This window comes from Poecilia mexicana, unplaced genomic scaffold (genome assembly GCF_051168715.1).
Source record: "Poecilia mexicana isolate PSO_F unplaced genomic scaffold, ASM5116871v1 scaffold_16, whole genome shotgun sequence".
Lineage (NCBI taxonomy): Eukaryota > Metazoa > Chordata > Actinopteri > Cyprinodontiformes > Poeciliidae > Poecilia > Poecilia mexicana.
This window is the reverse complement of record NW_028263385.1, coordinates 16795083-16809862: the sequence shown is the minus strand read 5'-3', so window position 1 is coordinate 16809862 and position 14780 is coordinate 16795083. Positions and strand designations below refer to the sequence as shown.

The 14780-nt window shown below is 39.8% G+C and overlaps 1 protein-coding gene across 2 annotated transcripts in view; it reads left to right on the top strand.

Annotated features, from left to right (window-relative positions):
• galnt1 (UDP-N-acetyl-alpha-D-galactosamine:polypeptide N-acetylgalactosaminyltransferase 1) overlaps nucleotides 1–14780 on the top strand; it is a 55861-nt gene that overhangs the window by 17078 nt on the left and 24003 nt on the right. For both annotated transcript variants that reach the window (XM_014996057.2, XM_088013872.1), the window contains exon 2: nucleotides 5387–5499. The gene's annotated coding sequence lies outside the window, so the exon portion shown is untranslated. The remainder of the gene's footprint in view (nucleotides 1–5386; nucleotides 5500–14780) is intronic.

Sequence of the window (14780 nt, the reverse complement as noted above, 5' to 3'; positions counted from 1 at the left end):
ATAATGATTTGTTAAATGGCCATTTTCTTACAAACTTTAGTTTCCTCTTTTATCAAAGGTTTACAGTCTTTCCATATCACAAAGGGCTAATTATTCTTAATCTGTGAATTTAAAAGGGAAGCTCGTCATCATATTTTAACGATTATTTTGTGTCAACTGTATTAAATGCAGACTGAATTTAATGCAACTTTCTCACAATATTAAACTTGGATATTTATAAAATAGGGCAAAATAGGAAACTCAGTTTATTGAATAGAAAAATAAAAAATGAAAAGAACAAAATAAGTGAAACACTTAATCCCTCATAAACATAGAGATGTTCAGGACTGCAGATTTTACTGTCCATTCTGTCAAAGAAGTGGACCGAAAGTTAAAACTTGACGCCATGAAGTGCATTAACTCACGAAAGCCTTCAAAATCAGTCGTTCTTCATTGGCATTTCGTTTTTCTCCGCCATGTTACAATTTTTCCGTGTTATGCCCTTTGTAGCATAGAAGTAGTAGACGTAGATGCTGCTCGACTATGAAGCACGGCTGTATTAGAGGTCAAACTTACGGACTTTGTCGAGTGTTTATATTTCAAAACGGAAGCGAATAAAGTGCACTTTGCAGCCTACATCGGACACCGTTTGGACCGTTTCCCCGCCATCTTCTTCTCTTACATCTGGCTCTACGTCAGGATGACCAGTAGCGCCCTCTTCTGGATTGTGGCCACACTACAACACTGAAAGGTCTACACATGGACTTTATAGTTAATTGGGTGTAGCTAAACTTATTTTAATAAACCATAAATCGACAATTAATTGTACGTTGACTGTTTGCATCCCTGCTTGATATATCTTGTGCTTTTCATGTAGAAAAAAATGCAATATTCAAAACATGTATTCAATTCACACTTTGCCAAAAGTCAGTCAGAAGAGGAGATTTCTCACTGCTTAAAACTACGAAGAATTTAGTTCTGCATTGGGAATGTTGCCAGGAGCTTCTGAACACACAGCTGGGGGGCGTGCATGCTCTGAAAGCCTGATCCTGTTAACACGGCTGCTGGCCAGAACTTGGACCAAATACAAATCACATGTTTCCAGATGTCACCAAGGGACCTGGAGGGAGATAGGAGAGTCTCTGACTTTATCTAGCTCGTGTAATCACTCAGGACACAGACAACTGAAGGTAGTAAGGATGTGTGGGTGTGTATCTTGTCGCTTACGGTTACACACGTAGTGGTCTAGTGGCCTGCAGCACTGTTTCCTGTGTTCCCTGCTCTCTGTAAACAGGAACTAGATCTCTGTCTTTCTGTCTGTTACTCTGTCCTTTCATCTATCCTCTGTATGTCCTTTGCTCCCTAATTCTTCCACTTCCTCTGCTGCCTCCATTTTCTTCTGCATATTGTAAATCTGCAGACCCACAAGCACACAGTAAATGTTTTACCATGCAAAGTAGGACTGCACGGTATTAGAAAAGCATGCCGATTATTGCTGACTACTGCAATGACTGTATCGGTTGTGATAAAACTCACATTTTCCTCCCTTTTCTGTTTCTCTTCTGTCATGATAACACTCTGCGCTTTAGCATCTCGACTACTGTAATCTAAATTCTGTGTGGGCAGCGAGAGCAGTGAAGGTCTGTCTAGGTGTGTGTGCGAGTTTGTGTGTATATTATGTCTGGCTTCAAGTCAATGGGTAATTTGGTTTCTTCTCTTTGAAAATAAAACAGCTCCAATCCAGTTGATCAATTATTAATTTGATCTGATCAGTGATCTGTTGGTGAAAACATTTGATAATCAGACTATATACACATTAATCAACTGCAGATACTTTGTATCGTTTGAGTTTAATAAAAAAAAGAAACGAGAACTCAGTAGATAAATGCAAATTTATTTTATGAGTTTTATGATGACATTTGACTAAATGCAATGTTTGCTGCTTGTTTCATAATTTGTCACTGTACTATGTTTTTATTGCATAAAGTACTTTGAACTGCCGTGTTGCTATGCAAATGAACTTGACTTAATAAATCAATATCAGCCGGTTAGAGCTCGAAGAAACCTGAAATCGGTATCGGTCAGGAGTTGCTTCTTGTTGCATCCCCACTTTAATCCTTACAAGAGTTTAAGACTGAAGTTACATATGCATGAAATAGTAGTTAGGTAATGCTTTTTGTGTTATTTTACCCCATCTCCAGATATATTTTTACCTCTGGGCAAGTGTGTGAGACCGTATCATATGAGAACGCCAGTCTCATGTGATGCATATAAATGTGTATCACATGAAAGTCAGTCAATCGGTCACATGAGCCAACCGTGTCCAGAAACAGTTGGTGAGTAATATCCTGCCAGGTCAGATGGGATTTTGCTAAATGCTTTTATGTGGCTGAGTATTGTTTGCAAAGTAGAAACTACCCTCTGGCTAGCTCATAAAAGTGTTTGCTTTGCTTTTAAAGGGTTTTCCAAACCCCAACCTGCCTTGCTTGCATCTTTTTAAAAACAAAAGTCTATTATGGAGTGTCCATTGAGACACAAGCAGCTGCTTCATGTGTGTTTTCTATACACTCTATTCCTGGTATTCCTGTTTTTCTACTCGGGCTTCCCCTGGAAATCTGTCAGAAATGGTGAGCTATGACTGCAGTTGCCTGTAATGGTGTTGTTGCCTTTCCTCCAATGTCTGTTTTGCATGAATTTCACTTGTGTGTGTGTGTGCGTGCGTGCGTGTGTGTGTGTGTGTGCGTAGTGCTACAGCCTCTGCATCACCTTCCTTTACTCCAGAACTGTAGACAGGAGGATTTTTCCAGAGCAGGAGGTTGACTGAAAGAGAAGAGGAACCAGTTGGACCAAGGTTGGCGCAGCGCTGTTTGTTGTTGCGAATACAAAAGATGTCATCCTTGGACTCCCTCTGTTACAACATAAGCTACAAACAGAGTCGCATAACACGTACAGAGATCCTGGCTGGGAACCAAACACTCACACGTTGCAAGCGGTTCATTGCTCAGAGAATGTAAAGCTTTAATATATCTCCCCTGTGGCTTTTTCTGTGAAACAGTTTGGATAAAGCCTTGGACTCGACTGATTGCTCAGAGGGTTCGCCCTGAGCTCGGCGAATTGGGAAAGATTAATTTGACTACTTGTTTGGGTTTAGTTCTGCCCACGCTACTTTTCAGACGGTCCAGAACAAAGTCTTCTAACCGCGTTCAGACTCAGACAGGCTTTGTAGCACCTCTGCATTTACAAGGCAGTTTTATCTTTGAAGGTGCTAGTAATAAAGCGTGCTTAAATTTTTCTCCAGGGTGGTTGTGTGTGTTTTTTTTTTGTTTTTTTTTGCTTAAAGAAAGGAATGATTTTCTTTTTCATTTGTCTGCCAGTGAACCCCTCCTTATTACTGCATTTGTTTTTCTGCCTCAGTCACTGGCCTCTTGGATTCATGACAGGAACTACGTGGACCCAGAGTGAATGAAAAGAGGGCTGAGAAGAAGAGGAGACTGTTGGACTTTTGGATTATTAACAGGGACCGTTACGTAAAACCGAGATTGAAGCAACAGTAGGAGGTGGTTAGAGCCACCCTCTTGATTTACATGTGTTCGTTCTTGGTGTATAGCTGAACAACTGTGAAGTGAGGATGTTAAAAAAGTGTAGTACTTAGAGACAGAAAGAGATCATTTTAGTCCAATAATGTTTTGTGTTTAAATGTGATTTTTATTTATACTGTACCTATATCTCACGATCTTATGGAGCTGTTGTTCATGAGCTTGTCCATTGTTTTGTCTGAGTCAATAGTTTAAGTGGAAGGCCAGGTTTTCAAACTGTGTGTGTCGTAGTATTTTGGATGCTTGTTAGAAAAAAGTTAAAGTGACTGAGAAAATTTTGCCGTGTGACAATAAAGTTAGTATCCAATCTGAAGCTTCTGATTGGTGCTTTAGTACAGGAGTGGAAGTACATAATATATTGCAACTGACTGCTTGGATGCAGTATAGGGTAATATTTCATGTATGATGCATCTGTGATTGGAAATTTATGCCTTTGCCGTGCTGCTGGATAGAAACTTAATTAAACACAGGCGGAAAAACGTCTTTTATTATTAAGAATGAATTTAATTTAAAGTTTCATTTCCTTAACGGTAGCTTAAGCAAAGAGCTGTGGAACCATATGTGTTTCTTCTTGTCTGCTCTTCTTAGTCTTTGTGCCTGTGGTGACATTTCACACTCCTACAGCATGAGATGAGTTAGAAATGAGGACAGGAAGAGGTTTACAGTGCAGACAAAGCAAAGACACAGATGATTTGCCATTCGCGCTGCGGTGTTGGGTATGGCTCTGTAGGTTTACTTTGTGTCTGTCTTGGGAATTTCAAGAGCATCTCCAGAAGCCTTTTACTCGTTTTTCTTCCAATTTGCAGATGGATTACGTTTCGCTGTGTTTTCGTGAAGGTTTCCGCAGAAAGTAGAGGGTTGGAAAGAAAGACGGCTTTAGAAGCATGATTGAGAAAAAGACAAAGTTAGATAAGGAGTGATGAGTCACCCAGGATGAAAGAGACCGACACCTTCGGTGGTCAGAATCCTTCATGTACTGATGCAAACCTGCACTGCAGCACATCCTTCTAACTGCCACTATTGCAGGAGTGTGTAGGCTGGCAGAAAGAGATTTATGCTATGGCTGCTCTTGCAACACAAAGCTAATACACTCTTACTGTATGCAGACAGGCAGCATGAAGTCCCAGTGGACCAGGATGAAGACTTGGCTTTAAAGTAGGCCAGAGGCCAGAATTAAGGGTACAGAGACGCGCACACACATAAACCCATGCTGAGTTATTCTCACTCTCATCTCATCTCGATGGATTTTACCAAAATAGCAGATTAATCCGGTGAAGTGAGCAGCTCTGGGAATTTATCAACAGTCTACCCATATTTCTGTCCACCACTACCTCCTTTTGACATTCAATGTGCATTTTTTTTCTTTTCCTTTTTAAGGCCGTCCAAATGTCTCCAGTTTGGTTTGACCTTTGGGTGGTTGTAGAACGATTTAGGATGATGCATTTTTGAGATGACCCTGAGTTTAATTGGCAATGTATGACTTTGCAAAGTCAGTATTTAGACAGTTTTGAGTGAAAGATGATGGAGCAAAGTCTGAAGTGCTGATATATATGGAAACATTAAGACTAGTTTCACCATGAGTGAGTGAGTAAGTGTTAGGAGTGTGGTTTGGTGCACTGAATGTGTGAAACACTTTACACAGCGCCTCTTGCCATGAACTTAGTTACTATTTAAGAAATATTTCCTCCCTGTACGACTTAGAGATTACAAGAGTGTTGACATTTTTCCTTCCCAGCATATCTGCTATTTCCTAACATCCTCAGTGAAACAAATGTTTATTTTTCTGTCTGGCTCTCTTTTGTCTGTTTAAGGAGCATGTTTGAGTGACACGTAAAGGAGGAAGTGGGATCCCTGAGGCTCCGGCCCTCTCTGCCGGTGGAGCCCCCTGCACATCTGGCCAGAGGCCCTCGAGTCACTAGGACAGGTAGGAGTTTCACAACAACTGAACAATGGGATCAAACTCAAATTTCTCTACTGTGGCGTATACTTACAGGCTTTTTAAGCAGAAATTTGGGGTTGTATGCAGTGACAGGCTAAAAGTAATGATTAAAATTAAATTACTCAGAATTAGATAATGAGATAATTAGATAATCGTCTTGGTATTATAGAGGATGTTTGCTCAGACACGTATATTAGGAAGGAAATTCCACAAACTTAATGAAATATTAGCTATTATTTTTGTGTTTTGTTATTTTTGTGCATACATAATAAAAGTCCCTGCAGTTAAAAACTGTAAAAAAAAAAAAAAAAAAAAAAATATATATATATATATATATATATATATATATATATATATATATATATATATATATATATATATATATAAAGAAAAGTATATAAAATTCTCAATTTTACAAATGAGGTACTTTAAAGATCAGATGTAGCTAATGAGCATTTTGTCATTCTATTATTGGACCTTATAAATATTCATATTTTTCTTAGGTATGTGCTGATGTTACAATTCTCTATATAAAGGGAAAACATTGTTAAAATGTGCTTCATGTTGCAAGGTTTCTGCAAGGCCTTTAAGAGACTCCTTAACTGTAGGTCTTTAATTAAATCTGTGCTTTTGTTCATTCATTGCTTCTCCTGTCTTTTTTTTTCTTTTTTTTTTTTCTTTTTGATGAATGCCCCTGTGACATTCATTTGCTCTGTCATTGGTAGTTCTGGGAGAAGAGTTTAAGAGGTATTACACTGGCAAAACTACAATCCCTTTATTACAGGGAAGCAATAAACCCAGTTAAATTCAACTTTCCACACAAACCTGCAAAACATTTCCCCTCCTGAAACTCACTTTGTGGATGTTTTGGCAAATTAAATCAAAACATTTTGGTTATTTTATTATCTTAACAGCTCTTTCGCCATGGGGGAGCATGTATTCAGCCACGGCTTGTAACTGGTTTTGGTATTTGGCTGCTACTGGTCATCAGCACATCAAAAGCAAACTTAATAGACTAGGTGTTCAACATAGTTATATTAGGTGTAAAACTGTTTGACACAGTTGGCAAACAACTTCAATTTCACAATAACTTGGAAGTGGTAATATTGTTTTAAATGGTTAGATTTCTTTCTAGACAAAAACACTCCAAAGATGTAAACTTTTTTTCTATTTATTGCTTTTTTTTGTTTCTAAAAGCTTTAATTAATCCTAATTCTTGACCTTTCCTCCCTTTTTGACATCTTTGCCTAACATATAAGGGAACAAAGAAAAAGTCAAACACAGCTGAGCAGTAAGTTGGCTTTAGCAACGCCACCAAGGTTTTATGTAAATGATCCTGTTTTATTATGAAATGTGATTCCAAGTCCCGTTTTCTGCTGGTGTGAAACCACTGTGCGATTGATTAAACACTGGGTGATCAGATTACTGTTATTACCTCCGTCTGGAGCATACTGCTGATCAGCACTGCCTGTAGACTAACAATAGTTTAGTTTAATAAAACTATGTTTAAGAAATTTGGAGAAAATCTCAAGACACTTTGGAAATATTTCCCAGGGCAGATAAAGGATTACTTGTTCTTTCTATTTTCTTTACTCTGCAGTATTGATCAAAACGGGTTATAAACATCAGATAGTAAAAATTTTGCTCCTAACATCTGTATTTTATGAAGCATTACAACCTTTGTTAGCATTAAGTATTACCTGGCTGCATGTTATGCCATGGGAAACACCTTTTGAGTTTTTGATTGGATAATCCCGACAAGGGAAAGAAACTGTGACGGTAAACGTGAAGGTATCTTTGGACAGCTCTGTGTTGGAACTTGTTCCCGTATCAGGAGTTATGAGTAATGCTGTTAATTTGCCTACCCATAGCACTGATGTCATAGGACCGGGGTGTTTTGGACTTTCTGAACAAACTGTAGTTATGAGCTAACAGTGTTATTAAAGCTGTCAGATGTGGTCCTGCCATCTTCCTGTTGTCAACACTTAGACAGTTCTCTCCTCTGTAATTTACATCTAATTTGGGTGAAACATTTGAACTACCTCTTTCCATGTGTTGATCTCTTTAAAGAAGCTGCCTTTCCTTTTGTTGCACCCAGCCCTAAAAACCTTATTCTGAGTCAGGGCTCCTAGTAATTTTACTAATGAGCTCCAAAATGCTTACAGCAAACGCTAACTATGCTATCATTTGGATTCTTATGCATTTCCATTGGTATTTAAACAAATAAGAAAATCCTATCATCATTTTTCAGTGTTTGAGTTCGTAAAACTAATTATACCATCAGGTAAAGATAACTTGAGTAAACTTTCATTAAGGGGAAAAAGCTATCGGAAAGAAAAAAAAAAAGGGCCCTATGTGAAAAAGTTAAAGTCTTGCTTCCACACCTAGTCGGGATCATTGCTGACCTGTTACACTGTAACAAGAAATCACTAAAATAAAATCAAGCTTTTTGAGAACAGAAAGTCACCGACATGTGTTGGTCTGCCAAGTGAAGAAAGAATAAACCTCTCTGAAATGGTCCAGCTACCAAAATAATCCCATGCATATCCTAAAAGTCACAAAAAGAGCCCAGAGCAGCATAAAGAACTGCTGGTCTCCCTCGGCTCAATAACAAAGATCATCAGTGGAAAAGGCCCATCCTACATTTACCTAAAAACCGCTTGAGGGGAAACATTCTGAGCACTCATGAGTCTAAAGTGCATCTTTTTGGATATTTTTTATATTTTTTTCACATTATGTCTCATGTGAAAAGCCAGTGTGATGGTTGGGGACACGTTTGAGCTTCAGAACCTAGAAGACTTGCCTCGGTTGACGGAGCCATGAATCCTCCTCAGAAAATCCCAAATGAGAATGCCTGGCTGTTGTTCTGTAACCTCACATTACCTGTATTTAATCAGGAAGTCCCGCTGGGATTAACAATATCATTTTCAGGGGAGACTTGGAAAGGTAGCACCCACACAAACAAAGTCTTAAATCCAGCTGAGATGATGTGGTAAGACCTTAACCGGCCAGTCATTCTAAAAATCCCTCCAACATAACTAAGCAAAGAGCTGTGGGGCAAAATTCCCACACATCAATGCCAGTTATCACACACACTTTATTGGGATTGCTGGCGGCACACCCAGTTATTAGGTTATGTGAGCAATTGCTTTTCCACACTTTACCAGGTTGGTTAAGATAACTTTTTCCCCCTTGATAAATAAAATCTTTTTTCTTTCCTCATTCATGGAGGAAAGGAAATGTTGTTGTGGTGCCTTAGCCTTTCAAGCCTCGCCTGTTTGCTGTGAGCTGTGATAGTAATAGAGTGGAACAACAGTCAAACATGTAATGTCTGGCACGAAACTCTCCTGGGCACAAACAGTTTAGGCTGTATGTGTCGGGGTTTGATCAGCATGTGTGAGCTTGTGCTAACAGTACTTAAGAGACGCCTTCGCAGCGGGTTGATGGTGTCAGATGTATTATTTGTGTTAATAAAGAAATCAGATTGAAGTAAATAAATAAAAAATGAAGTTCTTAAACGAGCAGCTGAAGCGGACTGGCGTCAATCAGACCAGCAAGGCGTGATAAAGTGGGGCCTTTTGTCGGCCGCAATTTCTTTTTAATGCATTCAGTGTGTGTCTTTGAGCATGTCCGCCTTTTTTTTTTTTTTTTTTTTTTCTTTTTGTTGGGGACACGCAGCGGTGCTCTCTGTAATCATTAAGAGAACACCAGCTGTGAAAGTAATGTGTATTGATTCTGGCCAAAAATGCCTCAGTGATTGGAGATTGAAGTGTGCAATTCCACTTTGCTCCGGAGCCAAGTTTTGCATCGGTAATCGATTTCAGCAGGGACTTTTGTGCTGCGGTTGGCTCTTCTCTCTGTTTAAGTCTTTTGGTATGTTTCACCAAAATAAACGGTGCTTATTGACTGTTGAGCCGTTACATTACTTTGGGACAGAAATAACTGAATAATTGTTTTACACCGATGCAACTAATTATTGCAAATCCTACAGTCAATGCAGTGGGGGGTTACCACCAGAGGTGCTGGGCTGGCTCTGCAAAAAAAAAAAAAAAACACGGGGAGCTCAGGAGAAAGTCCAACACTTTTCCTTTTTCCAGCTGCTTTAGCTGGATGTACTTTCTTCTTGCATTAAAGAATTGGAATAAAATGTGCTTGGAAATACACTTTACTTGCACTTTCTTTGCCTTTGCATGCAAAGCAGGAGTCACTACAACAGAGATCAAAACTATTTAAGCTACAAATCTACAACTTCACTCGTCCGTAGCTCAATTTATTTAACTTCTTTTTTAAATGATTACTTTTAGAAATGTTGCAGAAGTCCCGCAAGTCCTTTTATACAGCTTTTAATGCATCCACGACTCTTCTCAAAAGAAAGAGAAGAATATGACAACAAAAAAAAAATCTTATTCTTTTTATCAAAATAAACATCAGAGAGTAACCTATCGAAAATGCTTAGAAAAACAACATTGAATATTTCATCGAACAATTTCTTCAAAGGATAAATTGCAGCTGCGCCAACAGAGCAGAGCCCAGCCTCTGGTATTGATTATTGATCAGGGTCTCCAGTAAACGTGCGTGTCCCAACAGCATCGCATTACCATAACACTCATTATCATGCTAATAAATCTGTCAGTAGTATTGACTCAGAACAGTTGGCTTTGGTTTTACACACCTGCCACGTCTCTTAATGGTGGAAGCAAAATCAAGACGCCAAAATCCAACTCATGATTTATTGGCTGACGATGGAAAAGCAGCAGGATAACACCCAGCTGGTTATTTCTAAAAAACGTTTCTGCTCTTTGCCCTAGCAGAGTTGAATTGGTGTGTTTTTATTAGTGGCCATGTGTCAACATTTGTAGCTAAAAAAAAAAGGAATTTGGGAAAAGGTTCTCCTAAATTATACAAATGGGACCTGGAAGTATTGGGTGAGAATATGAGATTAACTTCTTTTTTTTTTTTTTTAATTTAGCCGTGTTCAGATCTGAGGTGATTGAAAACAGCCGTAAGCAGTAAAAAAGCACTTATCCATCGGATAAACTTTCTAATAATATGTTTGGGAACAGAGCTCTGTGAACAGCCATCGTCTTTGGCCTGCTCTCTTTATGGAGGGTTTCAGTTTCACTTGCTAAGTTGTCAAGTCATCAATCCTCTGACTGTGAAGACCAACAAAGTTCTGTATTAATTTAAAATCATTTTTGCGTTGATCTTGCATTAAATTCACATTTTCTGAAAAATGGAAGTTTGTATTTCTCTTGGATTTAAGCCAAAATTATTACAGTTAACCGAAATACACTAAGATGCACCTCTACATAACTATTATAAACATAGCCGTACCGCTGTATCCCGTCTCTCTCCCTCTCCATCCTGCCTCGACCTTCGCGTTGTTTTTCTTCGTCCTCTGAAGCCTTTCCGCGTTCCTCGGTTCGTGGTCATGATCTGATATGAAATGACCTGAGACGGTTCACCATATGTCGGCGGCTGTGTATCTGTTCCTCCACATGGAGCCACAGACAAGGGGCTGGAGGCCACCTTGTTCCGTTTTGCATCCCTAATATTAGCCTGCGCCTTGTTCTGCTCCAGTTGAGGGACGTTACCGCTGCTCAGATAATCAGCGCTCAGATCACTGTTGTCTTGGAAACTATTGAGCTTATCAAGCTCGTGTGACCCAAGGACGGCTCGCAGACGGGAACAGCCTGACTGCAGGTTCTTACTCACTGAAAATGCTTCAGACAGATGTACTTTTTTTTTTTTTAGGAATAGTCGTCAGTTTTGAATGAGGTGATTTAAAATTGCATGCATTTGGTTTGCGAAGTGCGATCCAAGCTTTCATCATAGCGAGTGAGTGAGCCAGCTGTATTTATCTTAGAAATTAGAAGCAGCAACATGTGAATTTTCAGGGTGCCTCCGCAGTCTGAAAAAGTCTGAAATTTGGCAGGTCTGGATTAAAATAAAACTAGAAAATAAGTGCTTATTTTTATTCCTAATCTTGTTCTCAAAATGTCTCGGCTTCAGTTCGTTCTTTTGTTTTCTCCTGCTTGTTAATACACACCCTTATCCTTGCTTTCTCCCTTCCATGTTTATGCCCTCTTTTTTTCTTTCATTCTCCCTCATTTTCTTCATTCTTTTATTCTTTGTCCCTTCTTTACTTTTCGTTCTGTCCGTTCCTTTCTTCTGTCTGAGCTTTGATCATTGTGTTCTACCTCTTTCTTTTTGACCTTTTCTTCCTGTGTTCTTCTTTCTGCCCTTTCTTTTGTCTTTTCTACTTTGCTTTACTTACTTTCTTTCATTTATTGGCTCTTCATTTTGTCCTTCTTATTCCTCTTTTCCTTTCTTTTGTCCTTCCCATTCTTCACTTATATCCTTCAGTTTTCTCCCCCTCTGTCCTTCCTTCTTTACTTGCTCCTATTTTTCCTTTTTCACTTCTTTGTGCCCTTTCTTTCTTGTCTTTTCCTTCTTCTTGTCCTTCCTCTTTTTTCTCCTTTGTTTCATTTCTTCCATTCCTCCCTCATTCCTTTCTTTCTTACTTAAATTCTTGTAAAGAACTAAGAACTCTGGGAAACTGAGTCTGTAAAAATAAATTCCTACATTAAAAATCTGTGGGAATTCTTGCTTCATAGAGCCCCCCTCATCCCCCCCTCACTCCCATTTGTTTAAATCATATAAACATAAAATCCTCAAAAGGGAGGCTCCTTAGATTCAGACATAAATTGTGATGCAAGAGAAGCCCCGATTCTTCTTGTTGAGTTTTTCCCAAGTGCCTGTGAGAAACCGCGGTTGTGCAATCTCTAAAGGCGGATTAAGCCTTTAGAGAAGAGGAGGGGAAAATGAAAAGCGACACGGAGAAGGATGTGAAGGGGGAAATTGTTCTTGTAGGGAAGTAGTGATGGCAACCACTCTTGAAAGACAACATCACCAAGAGAGGAAAGGGGAAGTGGGGAGGCGTGGAGGGGTTGATGGTGGCTGGGAAAGGTCCTACGAGATGCCCAGCCTGGAGATGGAGGAGAAGGATAGCGGGAACGTGATATGTTAATAAATCAGGGAGCATGTGGTGACGGAGGGACGGGGAGTTCTGTGTCTGTTTAATGACAGAGGGAGCCCGTCTGTTTTAAAGAGCGACTTCAAAGAGACGGGCACTCGACGTAAACTTAACCGGAACACACTCACACATGCAGTTCACACACACACACACACACACACATAGAAACAAGGCCTGAGGCTGCCTAGAGCACATAGGAGGCCTGAGGTGTCCTCTGTCATGCACGATTACAAATCGAGTCTGCGTAGAGGCATGCAGACGCTGCAGTGAGAACATGTGTAGGTGTGTAACTCTATTCAGTGTCGATCTACATCTTCTCTGCTGCTCCTGGAGCACTTCCTTAGCATTCAGTGAGGTCAAATAACACTCAGGAGAGCACATTTACAATGTAGTAAGTAAGTAAAACTTTGCTTATACAGCACCCGAAGTGCTTCAACAGAGAATTGGAAAAAAAATTCACAAGGCCAAATCGAAAGCAGATTTCAAAAGGTGTTTTTAGCTGGCCTTTAAAGAAAAACTCTGAGCAAAATAATTCAGTTGTTGCTCTGTGATGGATTGCTAGCTCTTAGCATTGGTCTTCTAAGAGAAGTGCTGTACGCTCGGCAGAGAGTGTTCGCCTTGTCTAGCAGAAAAGGTGAAGAGAGTAATGTTCAGCAGCGGTCAGACGAGGACAGGAGGGTGAGAACTGAACTTCAGCCTTTCCATTCTTCTGGAATTTGAAGTTTTTTTTGTTTTTTTCTAGAGGATAACAGCGAGCGAAGCAATTTGACACTCCTCTATTTTTTATAAGGAATGAAGAAGTTTTCAAGCAGCTGCTCTACAAGAAGATTTCTGAACCGTTTCCCCAAAACATCTCTGAACACATCTCAGACTGCTAGTTTTCTGTGTTTTAGGGATTGTCTGGGAGATGCTGCCAGATTGAAAAACTTTTTAGTGCTTTTCTGTGGCTTACACGAAAACATTAAATTTAGAAAAGCTGCAAGGTCAGGAGCAGTGTGGAGATCAGAGAGCATTCTCTTGGCCAGGCAATTTGTCATCGTTTTGAGCCAATACCGCACCGTCTGTACATGCTGTCCTCAGAATAACGCCTGTCTTTTGCGAAGTGTTTATTTCTAATGAAAGCTTCTGTCCCAGCTACAGTAAAATATAAATACCTATCAGTTGTAGTGAAATCAAAGACTAAATGATTATGTTAAACCGCCATTTACAATGATTATCGATATGGATCGATATTTATCTTCAGTGGAGTTTTAATCATGTAATCAATACGTGACATAAATTGATTGTTACTCTCTTGATAATGCTTGAGCTGTGTTCCACTTGTAGAAGGACGAGATCTAATTAAAAACAGAAAAATCCCTGAGGCCGACATCGCAATTGGACAAAGTACTGCATTGTTATTTCACTGAAACTGTTTCGCTCGCTGCCACAAGCTTGTGAGGAGGAACAAACTTGGACAAAGGAGCTAAGTCTTTGCTGTAGTTTTCTGCTGCGCACACCTTTTCGTGTCACCAGAACCCCATCAGCTGGAATTTAGAAATGCTGCTCTGCAGTTTTCCTCCCTCCCAAGCTGCCTAAGCAAAGCTTAACTAAGCTAAGCTAAGCTAGCTATGCACAAGCACTTTTTTTTTTCCTCCCCCCTCCCAGGGGCATGAGAGAAATAACTGTGGCCAAGTTAATTTTCTTCCCTCTGCTTGTGCGGCAGCAACCTGAGGGATCATTGAGGGAGAGAATCAGTCAAAAAGAGGCGAAGATGGTGCTGGTGGAGAGAGGGAAAGAGGAGCAGTGGAATTTTAATGTGGCTGTCTTGTCTTTTCACTGCCCACCAAAAGAAAGCAATTACTATCACAGCCACTCTCCCGGCGCTGTGTTTGCTTACCTGTGAGTCTGTGTGTGACGGCACTGAGCGCACAACGATTTTTGTATGTCGGCCGTATAAAGGGCAGACGTACACACTGTTGGGTTCATAGAAACACTTTAGTTTCTGCTTCGCAACTTTTCTGAACACTAAAGTTTCTAAGAAACCTTAAAAGCGTCACTCTGTAATGCGGCCGTCAGTGTTCACTTTGCCTACGGGGTTGTTAACCTGTAAAACAGAAAACAGACTCATTTTTCTGCTCTGGACTGATGGACAGAATGGTTTGTTTTGTACAGCGCTCAGTGTGAGGCTCTGCAAGGATGTAGCATTTGAAGCAAGACCCATAAACTTGGCTGATAGAAAAAGACAGAA